Source organism: Triturus cristatus, chromosome 1_1 (assembly GCF_964204655.1).
Source record: "Triturus cristatus chromosome 1_1, aTriCri1.1, whole genome shotgun sequence".
Classification (NCBI taxonomy): Eukaryota; Metazoa; Chordata; class Amphibia; order Caudata; family Salamandridae; genus Triturus; species Triturus cristatus.
The window spans coordinates 267,383,430-267,408,172 of NC_140579.1; positions in this window are offsets into that span (position 1 = coordinate 267,383,430).

Consider the following 24,743-nt stretch of genomic DNA (forward strand, 5'->3'; position numbering starts at 1 on the left):
CTCCGCCCCGAGGCACGAGTCACCAGCCTATCGTTGTCCCACTCCTTCACAGGGGGAGAGCCACCAGCCTCCCCGTAGAGCGGCACGGCAGGCGCGGTTCCGACCACACTTGTTCTCAGCAACTCTGAACGCACTCCCCCGTAGCCTCTTCTCCAGGATCCGACACGACCGGACCCTGCACCGCTGTATCAGCTTGCGGACGTCGTCAACCTCCACGTATGGCCATTTTGCGAGCGCTCTTGCTGCCTACGCACCAGACAGTGTCAGCGTGCAATTGTCCCTGTACCCTCCTACGTCTGTGCACTCCAGCGGCGCTCAGCAGCAGAATCCAACTTCTCCAACCCCCAGCAGTGACAACAGCCTGCAGCCCAGCACGGCACCAGACACCGGGCCAAGCCTTGCCCTCACTCTGTCCCGAACCAGCCACGGCCACCACCACAGGAGCTCCTCTTCCGGCTATCCCAAAGGGGCAGGTAGGCCGTCGTCCTCATTCAAAAGTCCCGGGGGCACAGATCTGATCAGCACTTAGTCTCCACACCCCCACACTGTGCCACAGTCACATGTGCAGCTACCACCAAGGGTCACTTGCTAGAGCATAGGTCGGATGGCATGGTATTGCCCAGCTGGGGGGGGACAGCGCTGCCACCACGCACGTAGCTGAGATGTGGGTACCCAGGCAGAAGTGTCTATTGCAATGGCCTCAGTGCTCACCGCCTTTGATGTGACCGGATTGCAGCCACCAGGGCCTGCCCTCCTCCAAAATCTGCGCCAGTGACGTGCCAAGTCTAAGCGCCCCGAGCGCACTCACCGCTACCATGGCTGCCAGGAGCACCGATGATGTCCCCCCAGTCTTGATGTCCAGGGCGCCCGCCGGCGCCGCACACCTCCCCCGCCACCTCTGGGGATCGCAGCAGGCCGCGGGAGACAGTGCGCAGCGCCCGCTTCGATCTTCCGCCTGGAGCTCTCCTCCACTGACCTCTCAGCGATGTCCAAGCACAGAGAGCGTCCAACAGGTTTTGCTCCGGTTACTCCAGGTGCAGTCCGTCGCTGATCTCGGGCGCTCGTCCGCCTCCTCACAGCTCCGCCTCCATCCGCCATTCGTCCCCTCCTGAGGCAGCACTCACGCAACGTCCCAGCTCCACAGGCACCAGCAGGCCTCGCCGACGTCCTCACCGCTTTCTGCTCGTCTCTAGCAGATGACCGCTCCCCAGCGATGCCGCATCGCCCGCAGGACAATGCTACGATAAAAGGTTCCCCACCAGGGCAGTATGTACGGAGTCAGCACAGATTAATTGAGCTCGGCCGGCGGAGCCGCTCTAATGCGCGGCCATTACACTGCTCGGCGAAGCCACACTCCCCAACCGCAATGGGTCAGTTACTCACCTTGATGGCAAACTGATTTTCGGACTTACTGTATCTGGTGACGGCATGCCAACCGCCCCCAGACCCTCTCCTTAGGCCTAGTTTTGCATTAAAATATGGCACTCGGATAATCCCACCTGTAGTTGGTTTGTTGATTGGACAGTTGGAGTTTTCTTGACCTCCCTGGGTTGGGAGTTAGTGGTTCTAGTTTACTTGCTTGCAAGGTCACATATTATGCATTTGCCCAGCCCTGAGTATTGCCTGTCTCACATTCAACCACCCACCAGAATTATGAGGGTGCCCTCCCTCCACTGGTGGGTGTCTCCCCTCCCTTGCCTACACATTGTGCTATGGCTAGGCTGCATATCTTAACTTGGAATGCCCAAGGTATGGGGACAGCAAACAAGCATCACACAGTACAAAAATATATTGGAAGGCGTGAAGCCCAGATAGACTTTCTCCAAGAAACCCATAATGCAGGAGGGGAAGACGCGCGTGTCCAGGAACGTTGGTGTGGTCAATGTTACAGCACTACATATTCAGGCTTTCTATGGGTTAGGCCTGCATTTCCCTTTCGATTCATGGCCATGGAAATAGACCCTGAAGGGCGAAATGTTCTGGTGGAGTGACAGTTAGATGGCAGGCCCCTTTTATTAGCCCGTATGTGTACCCCAAATGTAGCACAGCAAGCCTTCTTGGTCCACCTCACTGTCATCCTTACCAGATTTGCGCATATACCTTTGATTATTAAAGGGGATTTTAACTGTGTCTTAAACCCGCAATTAGATCGCTCCAAACAAGACAAAAGTGTAATAATTTTGTTATAACTGCAGACCAAATATTGCGCTGGAAAACTGGAGGTTGATGCACACCCACTGGGAAGGCATTCTGTAGTTCCTCGTAGCTTCTGAGACTCCTTTGCCTAGCGTGTTAAGTTTCATACACTATGTACTTGAGAGGTCCGAATAAAGTCCAGTTTTAAACACAATGGACATGAGGGATTAAAAGCTTTTGGGTAAAAATAATGCCCTATGTGAATATCTAAATGGTTCACGCTATGGGCATTAGGTCTCATGAAATTATGAGCAAGTGCAGTAGGCAGACGCCACCGGACATGTCAGCATGAATTAGGAGTTGCCATTTCTTCATACCACAAGATTGATAAATGTTTAATTTGCATTTATAGTATTTATTGTGAGATGTCACTCAAAATGGTACGGCATTTATTTTCTAATCGAACCGCAATGGGCAACTTGCATTCTTTTCATTATGTTATGGCTTTGATCACTCTTATGTGGAAATGGTGCCCATGCTTGCAGACCCTCTCTAATGTATTATGAGCAATGTGTCCTCTCTCTCTGTGAATTGCAAATCAGTGAAAGGAATAAGTGACAAGCATAGTGTCTACTTCCTGACCCATGAGCAAGGAGACTGATGTCTCCGAAACATGTTGGGATATTCGTGTATATCCTGAATAAACTATTGAACAGCAGAGGAGACTTGTGGATTATTGAGGAGACTTGTGGATTATTGTTGAGTGATGCAGCACTAAGGACTGGTTTAATATATGTATAAACATATGTATATATATATAAATTGTGGTATAAAGGTAGTGATTAAACATATTTATTTTATTGAAGTTATATATTGAGTTATATTTTCTTGGGTTTATTTATATTTATTTGCTAATGTAATGTGAATATTCTATTGTTAAAATATGTGTATATGTTCTTTATTGTTTGGTTTAATGTTTTCGTTAATGTATAATGTCATTATTTTTATGATGAGTAATTAAAAATGTACTTATTTTAGCAATATTGCTGTTGTCATTGTGTGATGCGATATTTTCGACAATTTATATGTTTGTTTATAGGGAACGATATTTTTGTAACTGATATTTTTGTATTCAATATTATTAAAAAACTATATTGTTAACAGCGATATTTTTGTTCTTCATAAATGTTGTTTTGTTAGATAAGTATAGAAAGGCCATATTTTTGTTCACAAGATTTATTTTTGAATATTTTTGTGTATCGATATTTTTGTGCCTCAGTATTCCGTCAGTGAACCCTCTAACCCTATAGCAGTCTGTGTCTCATTCATTAAAAATGTCTTCACTGAATTTAGCACACACCTTACAGCTTCATGCAAAGAGGCCTTCAGACTGACTTGTGCTGCGCCCATAATTCTGAAAAGGTTACCACTGCTATTGTTAATATGACTGAGAAAAAAGTAGCACCTGGGTCCAAACCAGTGCTTAGTTTGTGTCAGTGGTTTCCAGTGCTCAGTATCAGCACTTATTTCACAGGGCCATGTCTACTGAATTTTTCGTCCCTGGGCATTGGGCCCAGTAATTATTAAAAATGAATGTATCTGTTCTCCTTTTGATGTCTGCCTGGTATGGCTGACCCACCGAGTTCCAGAAATGATGACTGCATCACAATATTAATGTCAGCAGTGCATACCTGCCTTTCACCAAGGAACATCATCATTTTCTAATTCCATTGGTAAATTGTTATGGAGGGCATCTGATGGCTGTGCCGGGAGGGAGCAGGCTGGCAAAGTTCTGTACAAACTTTAGAATGTCGCGGAGCAATTTAAAAGTGCATAGCATACTGTTTGTATCAGTTTACACTGAAATAAAACCAGTTGAAGTAGTCTATAATACTGCCTTTACGTGCTTGTGGCCTGGGCCCACCAAAAACTGCAGTCACTGTCAGAACTCAGTGCACATGTGCTGTTCTGCACTGACACTGTATAAAAACTGCTACCACTCTAATTGCTCAGCTGCGTGAGCATGGCAGTGGCAGCATTGCAGAGAGCAAGCACGGTAGGCTAAGCAGGACTGTAGGCACTGGCACCTGCCTGCCTGGCCTCCACTGATTAGAGCATGACGGTGACCTGCTGTGACCAGTCATCACCACATCATCCCTCCTCACTGAGCCGGTAAGTGGAGGTGGATAGGTCATTGGGGGCGGGATGGTGTGTGTGTGTGTGGGTGTGTGTAGACCTGTCAGCCCTAGGGTGGTCTTCCCCTACATTTGTTTTCCCTTTTTGCCTCCTTACTGACCACCATTTTTTTGGACATAGTACTCTGGGTGCCTCACCGCTGCTGAACAGTGCTGAGGTGCAGGTGCTCCCTCCTAACAACATGGTTGCCACAGGCCCCTGCTACTGCGGTGAGGCCACTGTCCAATCTGCGCACTAGTAGTTGAGATAAGACTGGGTGTTAATGCTACTGTAACCTTGACCGTCCCGCCTCTTGTCACTATAGACAGACACCACAGAGTCCCCAGATTACTCTGGAACATTCCAACCCCCCAGGTTGGTGTCAGAACTTGCCGTCTTTTTGAAGTGTCACCTGACCTAGGGGTATAAAAGCAAAGGAGGAAAACCTGACAAGTTAGTTGCACTACTGGACCAGGGGACCCTCCGCTGGAGTGAAGGCTGCTGAGCTAGGTGTATGCTACACTACTGAGGCTGACTGATCCTAGGACCTGCTGTCCCCAAGTTAGATGAGTACCCTGCCTGCCTGCTGACCTTGCCCTGTGAGAGGGGAACCAGGGACACCAGCTCCAATGTGCCTGCCCAGGACTGCCATATTACGTTCCCCTACAACTGACACCTGTGATCCCTAACCAGCCCTGTGACTCCTAAGCGCTGTGTGCTCGACACCTGAAATCTCTACCCAGCGCTGGGCCTGCGACGAGCTGTGACCTTGAAAGGTACGGGGCGCTATGCCAGTGAAGCGCTGCCCAACCTGAATTTGCTCTTGATCTTGAGCGCTATGCCAGTGAAGCGCTGCCGTTCCCTGAACCTGACCCTGAGCTCCAAACGCTAGTGCAGAGAAGCGCGTGAGCCCAGGACCTGAGCATGCTGGCCGGAGCCGTACCAGAGCGCGCCCTGTGCCCAAGATCACCGCCGCAGCTCCCATTGGCTGACGGGCGGAGTGCTGCTAGGAGACCCGGGGCTCACCCAGCCGCCATTACAAGGAGCCGCCAGGGAGGGCTTGAGCTCCCCGGACCCACCGGACAGGTTCCCCTGCCGTGGGGGGCCCCACCAGCGTCAGTGACATCCTCCTCCCCCCAGGTAATAGCCCGCGGGAGGTGTGGAGAGGGCTGGCCAGTGGAGGGTTGGTTTGGAGGCCGGTTCATGAGGAGACTGACCGGGGGAGCCTGCGCATGTTCTCCCCTACGCTCCCCTGCTCCTTGACCCCCGAGTGACTGAGTTGGTGAGTTGGGAGGCCTGGGGCCTACGCTCTGGTGGAGGCCCAGTCCTGTTCATAGCAGGGGCGACCCCAGGGGCTCCTGGGGTCCTGAGAACTTTATCAACCTAGCCAGACACGAGTAGTCACTGTCTGGGGCATGCCCCCCCCTGCTGAAATGTCTCCTTTGAACCTTAAGTGAATATATAACTGCCATAGGATTGTTGCCTGAATAGAGCCTATACCTGCAATCGACTTGTTACTTGTATTTCACAGATGTTTAAGAATGCTTTCCCGCATGGACTATATGCATAAGAATGATCACCTGTAGTGAATATCTGCATAGCAATTGTTAACTGCATTGGTATTATGTTACGGAAACCGTTTAACCTGCATACTGTGAAAACTTTACATTTCTATTCCTGACAAGAAGTAGATAAAGATACTTGTTCTTGTAAATGAAACTGGAGTGGTGTCTCCTTATTGTGTGTGCTTTACTGTGTCAGTGTGGGGGTGTGCTGCACAACTACTTCACACATAGCCTCAGGCATGCCTCCCTGCCTCGCGCCAAGCTATCGTGTCGGAGTCAGTGGTCCCTGGGACCCCGGTTCTAACATTGGTGTTCAGCGGTGGGATGAGGACTTGCGCTTGTGCAGCACCCTACAGTGACTCAGTGTGCGCCACAATCTGGCACCTTTTTTAATGCAAGCTTAAAATTCTACCTGATTGCCTGATTGTAAGTGCTCTTGTGTTAAGCCTGTTACCTACGTCCTAGTGGTTTCCCTGAAATTGTCTCAGGCCCCACCTAGTAAGATGGAACTAGAGCTGGCCAACGTGGAAGTGCACACGGTTGCGCAGCTTAAGGGGTTCTGCGAGGGGAAAAGTAGGTCGCACACCGCTCGTCACACCAGCAAGTTGCCCCAAAGGACTGTGGGAAATGTAGTGGCGACGGCGGGTACGCCTATGCCACAAAATGTAAATAGAACAGTATGTGTATGCGTTAGCCATCCCTGGACACGTGTTTCGAGGTAGTTGCCTCTCGTCAGCAGGGAGCAGGTCAGTTTAAAGGGGTGCCGTGTGGACTGCCAAATGTAATTAAAAGCAGGTCAAGTACCTCTCCTGGCGCGCAGGTGCAGACTCAAGGCTCGTCAGCCCGTTAGCTTAAGGAAGCCGTTTACATTGAGGAAAAGTAGGTCGCACACCGCTCGTCACACCAGCAAGTTGCCCCAAAGGACTGTGGGAAATGTAGTGGCGACGGCGGGTACGCCTATGCCACAAAATGTAAATAGAACAGTATGTGTATGCGTTAGCCATCCCTGGACACGTGTTTTGAGGTAGTTGCCTCTCGTCAGCAGGGAGCAGGTCAGTGTAAAGGGGTGCCGTGTGGACTGCCAAATGTAATTAAAAGCAGGTCAAGTACCTCTCCTGGCGCGCAGGTGCAGACTCAAGGCTCGTCAGCGAGGGGAAGGGGGTGTTCTTCAAGCGAGGCGCCAAGAGAGAGGAGCTTCAAAAGACCTTGAGAGCATGGGCATTGGCCCACCCGGAAGGGAGGGGGGACGAGGGTCAGGGAGAGCATGACGCTCCAGGAGAGCTGGACCTACTGCACATAGATACTAGCGATAATGTATTGCCAGGAAGACGTTCCAGGGCAGGCAGTATTGTCTCAGTGAGGAGTTTGTCTGTAGAGGAGTTCGAGGACAGAAGGGAGGAGAGACAACTTAAGTTAGAGCTTGCCAGGTTAGAGAAGGAGCGTGAAGAGAAGAGGCTGACTATGGAGGAAAGAAAACTTGTCCATGAGCTTAGCCTGAAGGAGCTCAAAGCCCTACAAATAGGGGCTAACAGCAACGCAAATGGTGGCAGTGTACCTACTGAGGCTTCACCGGAGTCTAGGTTCTATATGCCCAAAGATGTGGTGGCCAGTTTTAATATGGGGGACGATATCAACAAGTGGCTAGCGGCCTACGAGGTGTCCCTGACAGCCCATGGGGTCCCCGAGAGCTATTGGGGGGGGGGTTGCCTGTATAGGTACATGCCTCCGGTGGGGAGGGACACACTCTTAACACTAGACAAGGCAGATCAGACCAACTATTCTGTTATGAAGGAAGTGTTCTTAAGAGGTTTGGTCTTACCCCTGAGAAATATTGGCAGAAGGTCAGAAATAGCCACAAACTTCCACACAGAACTGGGTAGATTTCCTGGACTACGCCCGCAAAGCATTGGAGGGTTGGGTGCGGGGCAGCGAGGTGACTGATTATGAAGGACTGTACGATTTTGTTTTTAAGAGAGCATCTTCTAGATAAATGTTTTCCAGAGCTGCGCCAACACCTGGTTGACCGCAAGTTGACTGACCCGAGGGAGCTTGCGGAGGAGGCGGATACCTGGATCAATACCAGGGTGTCCAACAAGGGATCCGGGAGGGACCCCCAGAAGGGTGGACAGGGTTTCCCCCAGAAGAGAGAGGGGGGAGATAAAAAGAAGGAGTTCTCTAAAGGCCCCCAAAATAGACCGCAAGGGAGAGGGTTTGGATCCCAGCCCCAATCTGGCTACCAGACGCCTACTTATCCTGACAGAAGTCAGCAGCCCAAAACTGTCCAGTGCTACAAGTGTGGGGAGGTTGGACACTATAAGGGGGATTCCCAGTGTCGTAAAATTACCCCAGCCCCTACTGGAGGTAAAAGCCCCAGGGTGGTCAGTTTACCGCTGGGGGAGGAGTTGTCCCTAGATAAGGGGGGTGAGTGGGCAGGCTTGACCCTAGTATCCCTGGGAGACAGGGAGATGGTCCCAGAGACCCAGGTACCCTCAAATACTGCCAAGTACTGGCATAGGGTCCTTGTCAACGGGCAAGGGGTGGAGGCTCTGAGGGACACAGGTGCCAGCATGACAATGGAAAGGAGACAGCTGGTGTTCCCGGAGCAAGTGGTTCCTGATGTATTCAACCCGGTTGTGATGGCTGACAATAGTGTGGGTCACTATCCCGTGGCCCAAGTTGCCTTTGAGTGGGGAGGGGTTTCGGGCCCTTTGAGAGTTGCAGTGAGCCCTGCCATGCCAGTCGACTGTTTGTTGGGAAACGATCTTGAGCATACTGCCTGGAAGGATGTAGAGTTTAAAGCACACGCAGAGATGCTGGGATTACCAGAATGGACTTGTGCAATCACACAGTCCATGGCTGCCCGGCGAGGGGATCAACCAGGGCTGGAGCCTGGGACAATGGCCCAGCCCACTACTGACCAAGAAAACTCCTTGGAGGACGCACCCCGTGAGATGGATGGGGCACCCGCTGCGGTTGCACCAGAGTCCACGGAGGATGACGTTGTTCCCGTGGGGTACATGCCAACCCCTGCAGAGTGGCAGGTGGAAGGAGGGCCTACCCGGGAGGAATTCTGTCGGGCACAGAGGGAGTGCCCCACCCTTGAGGGCATGAGGCGACAGGCCGAAGCCCAAGCAGCCGGAAATGCTGCTGGAAACTATCATATCTACTGGGAGAATGGCCTTCTTTACAGTAAGCCCAAGGCTCCGGTGCATGGGTCCTCAAGGGCCTTAGAGGTCCCCCAATGCTATTGCGCCTTTTTGCTGGAGTTAGCGCATGAGATCCCCCTGGCGGGACACTTGGGCCAAGATAAAACTTTTGCTCGTCTGGCCCCACACTTCTGTTGGCCCAGGATGAGGATTGCCTCTGATGCCTTTTGCAAGATTTGCATGACCTGCCAAGCGAGTGGGAAGACAGGGACGAAGTTGAAGGTCCCCTTGGAACCCCTACAGGTCGCCGTTACCCCTTTTGAGCGGGTGGGCATCGACTTTGTTGGGCCTATGGATCCACTGACCTCTTCTGGTCACCGGTTCATCCTAGTTCTGGTGGACCACGCCACCCGGTACCCGGAGGCAATCCCTCCGAGGACCTTCACAGCACCTGCGGCGGCGCGGGCCCTAATGGGGATTTTAACCCGGTGGGTTTCCCCAAGGTCGTGGTGTCGAACAGGGGCACCAACTTTATGTCCGCTTATATGCAGGCCATGTGGAAGGAGTGTGGGGTGACTTACAAGTTCTCTACCCCTTACCACCCCAGACCAACGGGCTCGTAGAGCGTTTCAACAAGACCCTGAAAGGAATGATCAGGAGTCTGCCTGAGGACTTGAGGAAGAAGTGGGACGTCCTCTTGCCCTGTCTGTTGTTTTCCTACAGGGAGGTGCCGCAGAAGGGAGTAGGCTTCAGGCCCTTCGAGCTTCTGTACGGACACCCTGTTAGGGGACCCCTCAGTCTAGTGAAGAAGGGGTGGGAGACGACTCCTAGGAGGCTTCTCCGGGATGTAGTGAGCTACATGTTGGCGTTCCGCAGCCAGATGGCGAAGCTGTGGAAAGAGGCATATGACAACCTGGAGGCCAGCCAGGCAGTCATGAAAGAGTGGTACGACCGGAATGCCCATCCTGTGAAACTGGATACTGGACAGAAGGTGTGGGTCATGGAGGCCGGAGAGCTTAGCGCCCTCCAGGACCGGTGGACTGGCCCGTATGAGATACTAGAGAAGAAGGGCCAGACCACTTACATGGTGGATCTTAAGACCCCAAGGCAACCCCACCGAGTGTTGCATGTCAACCGCCTCAAGCCGCACTATGAGAGATCTGAGCTTACCCTCCTGATGGTAACGGATGGGAGCGAGGAGGAAGAGAGAGAGCCTCTTCCGGACCTTCTGGCATCCCAAGAGAAAGATGGATCGGTGGAGGGAGTGGTCCTCTCCCCTTCCCTGATGCCGGAGCAACAGAGGGACTGTCGCCAGGTATTAGAGCAGTACGCTTCCTTGTTCTCCCTCATCCCTGGGATTACCCACCTGTGTACCCATGACATGGACACAGGGGACAGCCCCCCTGTCAAGACCAAGACCTACAGGTTGTCGGATAAGGTGAAGGGCAGCATCCAGAGTGAGGTCGCTAAGATGTTCGAGTTGGGGGTGGTCGAACCTTCAAGCAGCCCTTGGGCCAGTCCGGTGGTGTTGGTGCCGAAAGCGGCTCCTCCGGGCACCACACTTGAACTTCAGTTCTATGTGGACTATCGAGGACTTAACTCCATGACCAAGACGGATGCTCATCCCATCCCCAGGGCGGATGAGCTCATTGACCGGCTGGGGGCCGCCCGATACTTAAGTACCTTTGACCTCACGTCAGGATACTGGCAGATCGCCCTGACGGACGGAGCCGAGGAGAAGACTGCGTTCTCCATCCCAGAGGGCCACTTCCACTTCAGAGTGATGCCCTTTGGATTAGAAAACGCTCCTGCCACCTTTCAGCGGTTGGTAAACCAGGTGCTCTCTGGCCTAGAGGCCTTCTCCGCTGCCTACCTGGATGACATAGCTGTCTTCAGCAGCAGCTGGGAGGACCATCTGGAGCACCTCCAGGAGGTGCTTCGGGCCCTACAGCGGGCCGGCCTGGCCAACAAGGCCAGCAAATGCCAGATCGGACAAGGATCTGTCGTCTACCTGGGATCTGGGACACCTGGTGAGCGGGGGTAAGGTGCAGCGCCTCCAGGCCAAGATCGAGACCATCCTTGCCTGGGACCCCCCCAAAACCCAGATGAAGGTCCGGGCCTCACGGGTTACTACTGCCGGTTTGTCAAGGGCTATGGCACCAATGTGGGCCCCTTGACCGAACTAACTTCCAAGAAGCAACAGAGAAAAGTGATTTGGACTGAAGTTTGCCAGAAAGCTTTCGATTCCCTCAAACAAGCTGTGTGCGCTGCTCCGGTGCTTAGGGCTCCGGACTTCAGCAAGGAATTTATTATTCAAACGAACACCGCCGAGCACGGCATTGGGACAGTACTCTCGCAACTCAACAAGGAGGGACTAGACCAGCCTGTGGCCCTCATATCCAGGAGGCTACTCCCCCGGGAACAGTGGTGGAGTACTATCGAGCGAGAAGCTTTTGCTGTGGTCTGGGCCTTGAAGAAGCTGAGGCCATACCTCTTTGGCTCTCACTTCCTGATTCAGACCGATCACCGGCCCCTTCGTTGGCTCATGCAAATGAGGGGTGAAAACCCTAAATTGTTGAGGTGGTCCATTTCCCTCCAGGGTATGGACTTCAGGGTGGAACACCGACCCGGAGTAGACCACGCCAATGCTGACGGTCTCTCTAGGTTCTTCCGCCTTAGTGACGAGAACACCCTAGAGGTTGGGTAGCTCTCCCCACTTTTGGCTGGGGTTGACGCATGTTAGACCTGTCAGCCATAGGGTGGTCTTTCCCTACATTTTTTTCCCCTTTTTGCCTCGTTACTGACTGCCATTTTTGTTGGACATAAAACTCTGGGCGCCTCACCGCTGCTGAACAGTGCTGAGGTGCAGGTGCTCCCTCCTAACAACATGGTTGCCACAGGCCCCTGCTACTGCAGTGAGGCCACTGTCCTATCTGTGCAGTAGTAGTTGAGATAAGGCTGGGACTTAATGCTACTGTAACCTTGACCGTCCCGCCTCTTGTCACCATAGACAGACACCACAGAGTCCCCAGATTCCTCTGGAACCTTTCAACCCCCCAGGTTGGCGCCAGAACTTGCCGCCTTTTTGAAGGGTCACCTGACCTAGGGGTATAAAAGCAAAGGAGGGAAACCTGACAAGTTAGTTGTACTACTGGACCTGGGGACTCTCCGCTGGAATGAAGGCTGCTGGGCTAGGGGGATGCTACACTACTCAGGCTGACTGATCCTAAGACCTGCTGTCCTCAAGTTAGATGAGTACTCTACCTGCCTGCTGACCTTGCCCTGTGAGAGGGGAACCAGGGACACCAACTCCAGTGTGCCTGCCCAGGACTGCCATATTCCCTTCCCCTACAACTGACACCTGTGATCCCTAACCAGCGCTGTGACTCCTAAGCGCTGTGTGCTCGACACCTGAAATCTCTACCCAGCGCTGGGCCTGCGACGAGCTGTGACCCTGAAAGTGCTGCTGCTGCTGGGGATCCTAAGGTACGGGGCGCTATGCCAGCAAAGCGCTGCCCAACCAGAATTTGATCTTGAGCGCTATGCCGGTGAAGCGCTCGTGCTGAGAAGCGCGTGGACCCAGAACCTGAGCGTGCTGGCCGGCGCCATACCAGAGCGTGCCCTGTGCCCAAGATCACCGCCGCGGCCCCCGCGCTGTGGGGAGAAGAAGGGCCCCGGGCTGTGAGGATAAGAAGCGCTGAGGTGGAAAGGAAGCGCTGTGGTGCCGGACTCACCGCTGCGGCTGCACGCTGCTGCACGCAGCTGCAAAAAGCGTCGCTGCATCCCCGATCACCGCCGTGGCCCCGGAGCTGAGGGGAGGGCAGCCGCGGTTGCTGCCAAGTCTGCGCTGGGCCTGAGAGCGTGAAGGGTAGCGTCGCCCGGCAACCGGGGTACCAGCCGTGTCATCAGCCACGCCCCCCAGTAAGCCACGCTCCCTTTGGCTGACGGGCGGAGTGCTGCTTGGAGACCTGGGGCTCACCCAGGCGCCATTGCAAGGAGCCCACAGGGAGCGCGAGAGCTCCCCGGACCCACCGGACAGGTTCCCCCGCCGTGGGGGGCCCCACCGACGTCAGTGACATCCTCCTCCCCCCAGGTAACAGCCGCGGGAGGTGTGGAGAGGGCTGGCCGGGGGATGAGTTGTTTGGAGGCCGGTTCATGACGAGACTGACCTGGGGAACCTGCGCATGCTCTCCCCTACGCTCCCCTGCTCCTTGACCCCCGAGTGACTGAGTTGGTGAGTCGGGAGACCTGGGGCCTACGCTCCGGTGGAGGCCCAGTCCTATTCACAGCAGGGGCGACCCCAGGGGCTTCTGGGGGCCTGAGAACTTTATCAACCTAGCCAGACACGAGTAGTCACTGTCTGGGGCATGCCCCCCCCTGCTGAAATGTCTCCTTTGAACCTGAAGTGAATATGTAACTGCCATAGGATTGTTGCCTGAATAGAGCCTATACCAGCAATCGACTTGTTACTTGTATTTCATAGATGTTTAAGAATGCTTACCCGCATGGACTATATGCATAAGAATGATCACCTGTAGTGAATATCTGCATAGCAATTGTTACCTGCATTGGTATTATGTTACGGAAACCGTTTAACCTGCATACTGTGAAAACTTTACATTTCTAGTCCTGACAAGAAGTAGATAAAGATACTTGTTCTTGTAAATGAAACTGGAGTGGTGTCTACTTATTGTGTGTGCTTTACTGTGTCAGTGTGGGGGTGTGCTGCACAACTACTTCACACATAGCCTCGGGCTGGCGCCAAGCTACCGTGTCGGAGTCAGTGGTCCCTGGGACCCCGGTTCTAACAGTTTTTGCCTGGTCTTTGACTATTCTGACTGGGATCCTGCTATTCAGGACCCCAGTCTATCTGCTTTCTCCCTAAACTGTTATGTTATGTACTTCAGTACACTCCAGATTGGATACTAGTGTACCTTTGTCAGTCCCTAGTATATGGTACCCATGTTCTCAGGGCATAGGTACCTCACAGGCCTCCCATTAAGCATGTATTGTACCGCCCATGAGAGGCCATGCAAAATGGAAGTACAGGTCTGCCACTGGAGCCTGTGTTAGTTGGTGCATGCACCACTTACTTCAGACATAGGTTTACTTACTTACTATATCTAAGGGTCACTGCACTTAAAACCTATCAGTCACCCCTACAACAGGCCTTTACAATCCTGAAGGCAGGGTGCTTTCTTCTAAGTGAGAGGGTGCCACTGCATGAGCAGTACACCCCTGCAGCCTACGGAGTCCATTCTCCCGGGCTGTTAGTGAAGCAGCCATATACGATATATAGAGGGGTATTACGCGACTGCGTAATGACCAACTCTAAAATGGCTGAAACTAACCCTATTGTGTTTGGTATCAAACATGTTGGGATCATACCCCCACACTGGTAACAGGTGTGGGAGGTATGATTCCACCCCTCAGAAGTGAGCTTCGTGGGGTCCCTGGTGTTCCCGGTACCAGCCTTTTAGGCCTGGACAGCACAAAATGGTTTCTGCTGACCAGAGACACATTTCTGCCCTCCTGCTGCTGAGCCAAGCTCTAGCAGAGGAAGGCAGAACAATAGGCATCCTCTCACAGGGAGGTGTGACCACCTCCCAGACACGATTTAGTGTATTAGGGCTGGGTGAGTGCGCTTGCCAGTGACCGAAAGTCTGCCTGAGGGGCACATTTAGTGTCCCTGGGCATAGTCCAGTTCAAACCAGTCCTGGGAGCTGTTGGCTCCTGCACTGGCACAAAACTGGACAAAGGACATGGGAGTAAGCTCCCCACGGTCCAGACCATCCCCTGGGAGGGTCCCCTGAATCTTGCCAACCCTCTTCCATGGGTACATAAGGGCTTACCTGGCTGTAGGACCTTTGATTCTGAACCAAAAGCCACTGAACTTTGACCGTCTGGACACTTTGGACTTCGCTGGACGTCGTTTGGGACGACTTTGTCTCCCACTCAGTCTGCTGCATCATCTGTGCCCGTGCACCATACAGGATACATGCAGGACCTGTGGAGCATCATGGACAACCAAAAACATCTACCTTGGAGTGAAGGAGTCACTCCCCTGCATTCACAGGCACCTCATCACTGCTGACCAGTCTGCTGATCCCAAGCTCCTACATACTCTGAAGGGTCCAGCAACACAGGAGGTGGGTTTCTATGTCCCTCGAGGCCCAAGCTGCCCTCTTACCAATTTTGAGGCTAGTATCTCTCATGGAGGCTGCAATACCTGAACCCCTGTGCACTGTGTTCATTTGCAAGTGAATGTACTTGTTGGTATTCCTTTAACAAGTACATTGTGCTCCAAGTAGTCCCAACCTCTGGCATAATTTCCTATCAATACCTTTTACCTCCTCTCACTGAAAGCTCTGTGGGCTGTTGTTTGGAGAAACGCTCGAGGTCCTCTTGCGACTCCTGCACCTCCGGCCTGTGGGTCCACTTGAGGATCAACTTTGCTTTTCTTGGGGTCCCCTGGTTGCTCCAGGCCTGCCAGGACTCCTCTTGCTGTGGTGAGTCTCCTGGATCTTGCTGGTCTGAGCCGTACCCATCCTTGACCTTCTGCGTGGGTTGCTGTTGCCAAGGCTTGTTGGTGCTCCTACCAGACACCGACCCCTCAGCACTCTACATCCTTCATGGGACAGCTCGTATCCAGCTCCTGGTTGTCCTTGACGTCTCCTGAGCATTCGTCTACCAAGCCCCTGGTCACTCACAAGTGACTCAGACTCTGTCCCCTCTGCTTTCAGGTACCTCTCAACAAGAGTCCACCTTTGGATTCCAACTGACACTTTTCTTCCTTCCAGCAGCAGCTCTTCTTCCAAGTCCTCCACTAGGTTCGACTGCGGTTTCCGACACCACTTCAGACCTATGCACCCGGCTTCCCTGGGATAGGTAACTTGGGTATCTCGGTATTCACGGGTGGGCTGGCTCTCCAACCTTCTGTCTTCCACTGGGTTTCTTCGAAGTCCACTGGCAAGGGTCCTTAAACTCTAAAACTTCAACCGCGACTTTCCCGTAGAATTGTGCAGAACACGCGGTCGTGTTCCCACACTGCACCCATCCTCAGTGGGGTCCCTATCTACTCACTTTGGGTGGTTCCTTGGGGTCCCAGTGATTCTACCTCCTCTTGACACTGTCTTGACTCGAGTTGTGGTTCTTATACCACTTTCTTAATATATGGTTTGGTTCCCCACTGGGGCCCACTGTGTATTAGTGCTATTTACTGTCATTTCTGTGCTTAAGTAGTGTGTGCTTTGTGATTATCTCCATGTTGGAGATACTGTGTCATACTAGATAGTGTTATATTAATAAATACATATTTTTATAACTACTGTGTGGTTCTCCTTTCCTTTAACCAATACTATAAGATTGCATTCTGGTAATATAAGCTGCTTAACATTCCTTCAAGGCTAAGCCTGAAGGCTGCTCTCCACAGCTACTACTTGGAAAGCTTTCTAAGGTCATCTTTGACCTCTTAAATCACCCTAAAGGTTGTTTGGACTGGTGCAAGGTGCCCACTTTAATTAGTGGACAGCATATACCAGGCCAACTTCTCACAACTTGCCTTTTCAATTTTTCAGCTAAGCCTAATATGTTGTTAATACCTATGGGTGGTCTAACAGTATGAGTGAATTCCTTCCCAAATTGTAAGATTTTTAGATTAACAGTCGATTGTACTGACATACTAGGCATTGAAGTAAGTAGGGCAAGGGACCATAGTGTGATGATCTTCAACATATATGCACATGTGGTTAAGGTTAGACACACTTCGGTGACAAATCAAGCCCTAGAGGCTCATCTGGCTAAGTCTTGTTCAAGTTTAAATATGATCATTGCAGGGGACTTAATTCTTCATTTGAGCCCTTAGTCATGGATGATATTGAAATCACTGCTGGGGAGGAAGAATCTTGGGCTATACCCCAGCTGGAGCCTCACTCAATCAAAAGATGGACCCAAGCCATCCTTCAGTTGATAGCGCTCTCCATTAAATTGGGGGTGAAGAACCAGAACCAATTGGACCTGGCGGCGCAGGGTACGCCTTAATCTCCTGGGTTCTCCTGCTTCAGCTAACAGAGACACGGGGACACTCTGTCGGCGTAAAAGATCAGATTTTATTAGCTGCAGCTAGTACAGTTGTCCTAGAAGTACACACGGTATGTTCTCAGGAGACTGCCACTTAACTCCGTGGCGCACAATCTTTTATAGTACATAGGTGACATATACATTAACGAAGGGCACACCTAATACATACATGAAAAACCAGTAGGAATAGTCTAAAAGAAAGTCAGAGCCAATAGAAAAAGTCAGAAAACAAAACTATCGAGTAACTCGAAGAAGCCTCTCCTCCAACTGTGTTTGCCACCCCTCCCACAGGTTAAGGTATTAACATGTCTGTAACTGGCTTGCAGGTGGCAAGATACGTTTGTGTGTTTTGGAGGACAGTTGTGAAACGAGAGAATACGAGCTGAGGACAGCGAAGGCCAGAAGATGAGATAAAGTCAGAAGAGAATAGTGTGAACCAACAGATAGTTAAGACAGGGATTAGAAAAACCAGACAGGGATTAGTGTACTCGGCCAGTCTCTAACACCAGCTTTGTAATCAGAGGCACAAGGCTATTTTGACACAATATTGCAGGAAAAGCAGAAAAGACTTCGTTCGTCATGCTGCCTGAGTGAGGGCAACACAAAATGGCGGCGGAGCACAAAATGGCGGCTCAATGCGATCGTGATCGAATTTCCTCAGACCCTCCTTTTGCCAGGACTCAGGCAAAATACACAGACTCATGTTAATCTGAGTCGATGTCGATGGCCATGAGGTCATCGAGCTGTTGCTGTAACATCATTCTAATATTCTCTGTTCTTTGTGTCTTGGGTTTTGGGATGCACATAGTAGCACAAAGGTCACAGATGGCGGGACCACAGTGCATACAAAGACAACAAGCGAAAACGATGGCTAAAACCATACCAAGGAATGTTAGCACTTTCCAACCCCATTTGGACAGTAGTCCCCAAAACCATCCCAATAACGACCAGTCTCCTTCGTCCTGATGAATCGACTCGGAGATTATATGTAATTTAGAGATGGCCTGGTATACTGTTGGAGCATCATCAGGTATATAAATACAGCAGCTCGATTTGATCAATTTACAGACTCCACCACGATCTGCAAGAATAACATCTAAGGTAACTCGGTTCTGCAAAGTCATAAGACGATCCGCCTGTAGTTCCGCTGTAATATTACTCAAAGCTCCTACGGTGATGTCTATGGTAGTCTCTACAACACGAACCAGTTGTCTCATATTCCTGCTGTTTGCCATAGGACCCCAAAAAGGAAGAAATCCTTTAAGGAAGTCTCCTCCCTCTTGTCCTGCTGTGTCTTTGGAATCAATAATTCCTCTGCCATATCTGTTTCTATGAAAATTTGAAGAAGCAGTGTATGTAGGGGGAAGAAGAAAAGCTATATAGCAAGTTCCAGAAAAACCAGTCGGCAACCACGTATAGGCTCTATCGTGACAGATGAAATACGTGCCCTGAGATGGCACTAATGGCGGCGAATTCTGAGAGGAGTGGATGTAAGTATGGGAACAAAAGCTTTTTCTCTGTTCGGGGTCAGTAGTTTGGCCATTTATTTTGCAAACAGAAATTGTCTTGATGAGGTACAGTCCAAATTGGTGGAGACTTTCCTTGTTTAACCTTATCACTAAGGCTAGTGACATAATGAGTGACGTTCCAATTAGTATATGCTTTTCTCTCATCAACAGCAATTTTACTATTTTCCATGATTTTAGCCATAGCTATCATTTCCTTTATCAATGAACTATGACTGAAATCTGGACCACCAATATAAGAACTGACAGGTCGTTTAAATCGGCTTTGATAGGCGTTAGAGAAAATTACAAAATAAGCCCAAGCAGAACCTTCATAAGAGAACGGAAGGACTAAATATGGCATCCCTTTTTCTGTGGTATGAGGCATTAGTCCACATACCCAACAATCGGTTGTATTAATTACTAATTGGTGTTGGTGTAATAATTGAATAAACAAATTATTGTAATATTTGATTCTTCTAACGAGTTCATGTTGAGGAAGTGTATGAAACAGATGTGGAGAGATAGTAGAATAAGATAGAAGAAGGGACAACTTTTTGCTGCATAGCGTAAACAATCCATCCTATACACGCCAATACAATACACAATAATATAAAAACACATAAAGTTATACCACAACGACTGTATATTATTTTACAATGATTGTCTTTCATTTTGTTCTTTCTCTCTCTTTCGCCTAATGTAGTTTCCATCTTCTAAATGGATGCTCACGGCAATCTTCTTTAATCACTTGGTCACGATTGTCTGCCGTCCTATGACACTGCAAGTCCTGCAGGCCTATTGCCACTACTCAGGTCACAACCAAGACTCCTACCGTGATCCTGCAACCGGGATAGAAACTACATAGAAGAGAGAATCTCAAGTTTTCTTCTTCAGTCTGGGTCTTAAATAGTAATGAGTCTTATCGGGTACAGTCTGATCCTGAAACAATGTTCGTTGATTTGTGGTGTTCAGACGAAAATGTGATGGTACAGCTTCTTGGAGAATGTTGTCGCTTTCTTTTTCTGACAGTGTTCCATTCAAGTGTGCATCACTAAAAGGTATGAATCGGGGAACCTTCTCGCTTTCAGAGTCACTTATTCCCTTACGGACCCACTGATCAAAGGGCAAAGGCAAAGGAACCTTCTTGCAGTGCACACCATGGATCCAGTTCTTCTTTCCTTCAACCTTTACTGCTGTACGAGTGGTCAAAAGAACCTGACAGGGTTCTCTCCAGCGAGGCTCCAAATTCTTCGTCCTTTGGAAATTCTTCACACAAACCCAGTCACCTGGTCGAATGGAATGACCTGAGTCTGTGGAGGCCTCTGGCAAAGCGCTCTGAACCTGTTGATGGAGAACACGCAATTTAGTTGTAAGGTCGTGCAAATAATCAATCAACATTGGGTATGGCAAGTCTGAATACTTCTTAGGGCGAGGGACTCCCCATATATTAGCTGGGCGTCCGAAAACTATCTCATAAGGGCTAAGTCCCAAACGAGAATGCACAGCCGTTCTGGTGGATAGAAGAGCCAAAGGTAGTGCATTGGGCCAACTAAGGCCTGTACTAGCCTGTACTTTAGCAAGTTTGAGTTTTAGAGTGCCATTATAGCACTCCACTAGACCCGCTGACTGTGGATGGTTTGCCGCATGGAACTTCTGTTTTATACCAAGACCTGCACAAACTTTTTGCATGACTTGGCCTACAAATTCCCTCCCATTGTCACTCCAGACAATGCGCGGCAAACCAAATCTAGGGAAAAACTCTTTTAGAAGTACTTTGGCTGTAGATAAAGCAGTATTGTCTTTCAGGGGGTAAGCCTCTATCCATCTGGAAAAGGCACATACCACCACTAGAACATATTTGAGATTGTTGCATCGTTCCATGTGAATGTAATCGATTCGCAACACTTCAAATGGAAAGGTCGGAGGAGCAAAATGACCTGCTGGAGTTGGGGTTCCCTTTCCCGGATTGTACATTAAGCAAATAATGCAATGTTTCACTACATTGTCTGCACACTTCGGGATTCCTTCGTTTTGCCATACTGGAGCCAGAAGCTTGCATATTCCTTTCGTACTTAGGTGGGCTGGACCATGCGCCATAGTAACTACAGGTAGTACATAGGCATCTGGTAATAGCCAACGTTGGTGCTCGGACAATTCTACCCAACATCCCATCTCGTCTAACATTCCTGTACTTCCCTTCCACTTTCTCAATTCTTTTTCTGTAGCCTCTTCTTGAATTGTTTTCACACTTTCTACTGTATCCTCATACATTCCTCTTTCTCTGACCCAATTTGCAGGGCCCACAAAATACATGTGACTTGTAGCATCTCTGGCTGTCTTTTTCGCTACCTCATCCGCAAATGCATTCCCACGACCAACATCGTCAACAATCTTCTTATGTGCACTACACTTCACAATTGCTATCTGGGTAGGCAAAGCAAGTGACTCAAGAAGGTCAGTCACCAACTGACCATGTTGTATCTTAGTGCCGTGGGAAGTAAGGAATCCCCTTTCTTTCCACAAACGTCCAAAATTGAACGCCACACCAAAAGCGTATTGGCTATCGGTGTACACGTTCACTCTTTTTCCTTTGGATAACACACACGCTCTGGTTAAGGCTATCAGCTCAGCTGCCTGAGCTGAGTTATGTCTGATGCGTGCTGTTTCCACGATTGTATGTAAAGTAGTAACAGCATAGGCTGAAGTTGTCTCTCCATTAGGAAGCTTAAAACAAGAACCATCTACCCATAGCGTTCCATCCGGATTCACTAATGGCGTATCTGTTAAGTCAATTCTACCTTTTGTCTCTTCCTCAGTACGGAAGAAACAATCATGTTGTTCCTGAACACCTTTCTCTTCTGGAAGAGGCAACAAAGTAGCTGGATTTAAAGTATTACATCGTTTGATATGCACGTGACTAGCCAAAAGCGTCAGCTCATATTCAGACAAACGAGCACTCGTAAGATGCTGTGTTTTTGTTCTGTTTAGCAAAGTATCCACTGCATGTGGCACCATAACAATGAGAGTATTATCTAGCACCATTCCAGCAGACTGTCGAATAGAAATTGCTGCTGCTGCTGTCGCTTTAAGACAACTAGGCAATGCTTTAGCTACTGGATCTAACGTAGCCGAAAAATAGGCACATGGCCGCTGTCTATCTGCAAATCGTTGTGTTAAGACTGACAACGCACAACCTTCTCTTTCATGAACATAGACCGTAAAAGGCTTACTGTAATCAGGAGTACCTAGTACAGGAGCAGAACACAGAGCAGTACGTAATTCAGTAAAACTCCTCTGACATTCGTCAGTCCATGGAAGGGGGTGAGGCGTATCTTTCAAAGTGAGTGCCAACAAAGGTTTAGCCAACAGAGAGAAGTTAGGGATCCACTGCCTACAATAGGAAGTAATGCCCAGAAAGGCACGTACCTCTCTTTGTGTGGATGGCACAGACATTTGCGCAATAGCTTGGATACGTTCTGGGGTTAATCGTCTTCCCTCCTTTGATAAGAGATGACCTAAGTAGGTAACCTCTCGACGAACATATTGTAGCTTAGAAGGTGAAACCTTATGATTAAGATTGGATAAGTGTCGCAACAATGCAACAGTCACATTCTTACATATATCCTTTGAATCAGCAGCGATTAACAAGTCGTCCATGTACTGAATGAGAGTAGCACCAGACAGCAAGGAAAAAGCATCAAGATGACATTTCAGAGCTTGACTATAAATAGAGGGACTTTCACAATAGCTTTGAGGTGCGCGCTTGAACCGGAAGCTTCGGCCTCCAAGAGAGAAGCCAAAAATATCCCTACTTTCTTCGGCGATGTGAATACTAAAGAAAGCATTTTTCAGATCGATAACAGAAAACCAAACCGCTGTAGATTGTATCATTGTCAACAGCGCAGTGATATCTGGGACAACAGGAAACTGTGGTACAACAATTTTGTTTACCTGCCGAAGATCAATTACAAAGCGATAAACAGGAGGCTGAGAAGGATCAGTGCGTTTAAGAACAGGAAGAATAGGGCTATTACATATGTTACCTCTCGTTTCCTCAACCACATCTTTCTGAATCAAGTCATGAATGATTTCCAGAAGCGCTCTGTCACCTTCAGTGGAAATTCTATATTGAGGAACACGTGGCAATTCAGCATTGGGCTTGAAAGTAACAACATAAGGTGGAATTTCAAGACAACCAACATCATTTGGACCCGTGGCCCAAAGCGTTGTAGGAAGAGAGAGCAATTCAGGTGAGAATTGATCTTTAGACAAATACATTGGAGAAGTCAGTTTCTGTCCTAAAGTGAGATATACACCAGAAGGAGAACAAGATATTGTGGCATGTAGTCTTTTTAAAAGATCCAAGCCCAATAGATTCTCGCCGCAACCATTAGTTAAGAGAAGCGGAACTTCTAAATCATAAGGGCCAATTGAAATAGGCATGGGGCAAGAAACCGGATTACGAACTGGGGCGCCAGAAAAACCTACAGATACATTTGTTAAGCCAGACAAAGGTGCCCCAGGGAGTTTTGAATGAATGATAGAACTTCTCATCGCACCAGTATCTAAAAGAAATGGCTCTGAAACACCCATTGTAGTGACATTAACATAAGGTCCATTCTGATCTACTGGAATCGACACAACTCCCTCACTTTGTCCATGGCTGTCCTAGTTAGCATGAAGACTTTCATTCCCGTCTCCAACATAACAATCCTCATTGTTATACTGTGTAGACCGAGCGTTTTGCTGATCAAAATAGTTCACGGAATTAGAAGGAGGAAGGGAACGCTGTTCTTGGGTCAACATACCACGACCTCTACCTCTGTTTGCTGACTGGAGGCCAGCACGACCTCGCGGAGCAGATAGTGTCCCATTACGCTGCAATAAAACCGGACAACTATTCTTAAAATGACCTTCCTCCCTACAATAGGCACATTGACTAGGACCTAACAAAGGTCGTGGAATATATGGCTCAGGCTTTTGATACACCCTCTGAAACTGTGGCGGTTGTTGAAACTGGGGCTGAGCATAACGAGGTGGATAAGCCTGTTGCAAGAGAACCTTAGTTGTTAATTCTTTAGTCTTTTTCTCTTGCTTATCTTTTTCTTCTTTATCTCTATTTTCATAATATTGAGCAGTAGCCAATATCTGGGCTGAAGAGGAGACGGCCCATGAACTTTCGGAGTATTTCAGCTTATGCGACAGCTTAGGGAGCAAATTAAATACGAACTTATCTACAAATAATCGCTGTCCACCCTCCGTAGTCATGTCCTGACCACTGTGATCAATGAATGTCTCCTCGAAACGAGTGAAGAAATCGGAGACACTCTCATCTTTCTTCTGTTTACACGCAGCTAGTTTATCACAGTTCACTCTCAAGGCAGGCATCATCGTTTTCATTAATGTGATAATCCTACCAGGGAGTTCTGAAATCAAAGCATCAGGCTTCGCACCACCCACTTGGTTTCTATCTGCGGCAATTATAGCATCCCAGTCAGCACCTAATTCCTGTGCATGATTCTCCTTACGAATCCTAGCCCATAACGCTTGTGGGACTACATTTCCCATCAACATATCAATATCTGCTAAATTCATAATGCAGGCATCAACAGTCTGTGACAATTCTTTATAATAACCTGCAGGGTTCTTACGAGGATCCGGTAGAGACTGTTTAAGAGCCAGGACTTCAGACCTTTTCCAGGGCACATGTACCCATATTCGCTGGAAGTGAGCAGGAATAGCTAGATTAGCACCTGCTGCTGGAACCTCTTCTCTCCATACCGGAGGAACCTCTCTCATTGGATCATTTTCAGTGTCAACCTAACTGAGGGATCGGAATCAAGAAAAGTCTGTGAAGTAAATAAGGTTCTAAAGGAAACAAGTGTCTTCATAGCGTCCTCAACCTTAGAACCCACAATGAGTCCCTTATCAAAATTAGCCTGAATATCTAACAGACCCTGAGGAACCGAACCCAAGTCCATATTCTCCCAACCTTTAACAAGAGTATCACACATAGTATTGAAAACATATCTCTGCGTAGGCGCATTCCACTGTGAGAAGGTAGGCATAATGTCAGGTACACTATACCGAGGACCCTTCTCAATCCATTTGCGAGCGAGAGAGTCCAACCTTTC